Source organism: Tupaia chinensis, unplaced genomic scaffold, assembly GCF_000334495.1.
Source record: "Tupaia chinensis unplaced genomic scaffold, TupChi_1.0 Scaffold000661_1, whole genome shotgun sequence".
Classification (NCBI taxonomy): domain Eukaryota; kingdom Metazoa; phylum Chordata; class Mammalia; order Scandentia; family Tupaiidae; genus Tupaia; species Tupaia belangeri.
In genome coordinates this window covers 3,834,896-3,835,633 of record NW_006160183.1, presented here as the reverse complement: position 1 = coordinate 3,835,633, position 738 = coordinate 3,834,896, and the positions used below count along the sequence as shown (strand labels likewise).

At 41.7% G+C, this 738-nt stretch overlaps 1 pseudogene; it reads left to right on the top strand.

The window, feature by feature from the left end:
* On the top strand, positions 1-737 carry LOC102473063 (transcription factor BTF3 pseudogene; annotated as a pseudogene).
* The last annotated feature ends 1 nt before the right edge of the window (position 738 follows it).

Sequence of the window (738 nt, the reverse complement as noted above, 5' to 3'; positions counted from 1 at the left end):
GATGAAAGAAACTATCATGAACCAGGAAAAGCTCACCAAGCTGCAGGCACAAGTGCGCATTGGTGGGAAAGGAACTGTTCACAAAAAGAAGGTGGTTCATAGAACAGCTACAGCAGATGATAAAAAACTTCAGTTCTCCTTAAAGAAGTTAGGGGTAAACAGTATCTCTGGTATTGAAGAAGTGAATATGTTTACAAGCCAGGGAACAGTGATCCACTTTAACAACCCTAAAGTTCAGGCATCTCTGGCAGCGAATACTTTCACCATTACAGGCCATGCTGAGACAAAGCAGCTGACAGAAACGCTACCCAGCATCGTAAACCAGCTTGGGGCAAACAGTCTGACTAGTTTAAGGAGGACTGACTGAAGCTCTGCCCAAACTATCTGTGGATGGAGAAGCACCACTTGCTACTGGAGAGGAGGAGGAGGATGATGAAGTCCCAGATCTCGTGGAGAATTTTGATGAGGCTTCCAAGAATGAGGCAAACTGAATTGAGTCAACTTCTGAAAGGGATAAACTTGATGAAGTTACTGGGAGCTGCTATTTTATATTCTGACTGCTTTTTTAAATTCTGTTTTGTTTATGGGTCTGATAAAATCTAGATCTTTAATATTTTTAAGCCTACGCCCCTTGGACACTGCAGCTCTTTTCAGTTTTTGCTTATACGCAGTTCATTCTTTGCAGCTAATTAAGCTGAAGAAGCCTGGGAATAAAGTTTGGAACAAAGGTTAATAAAG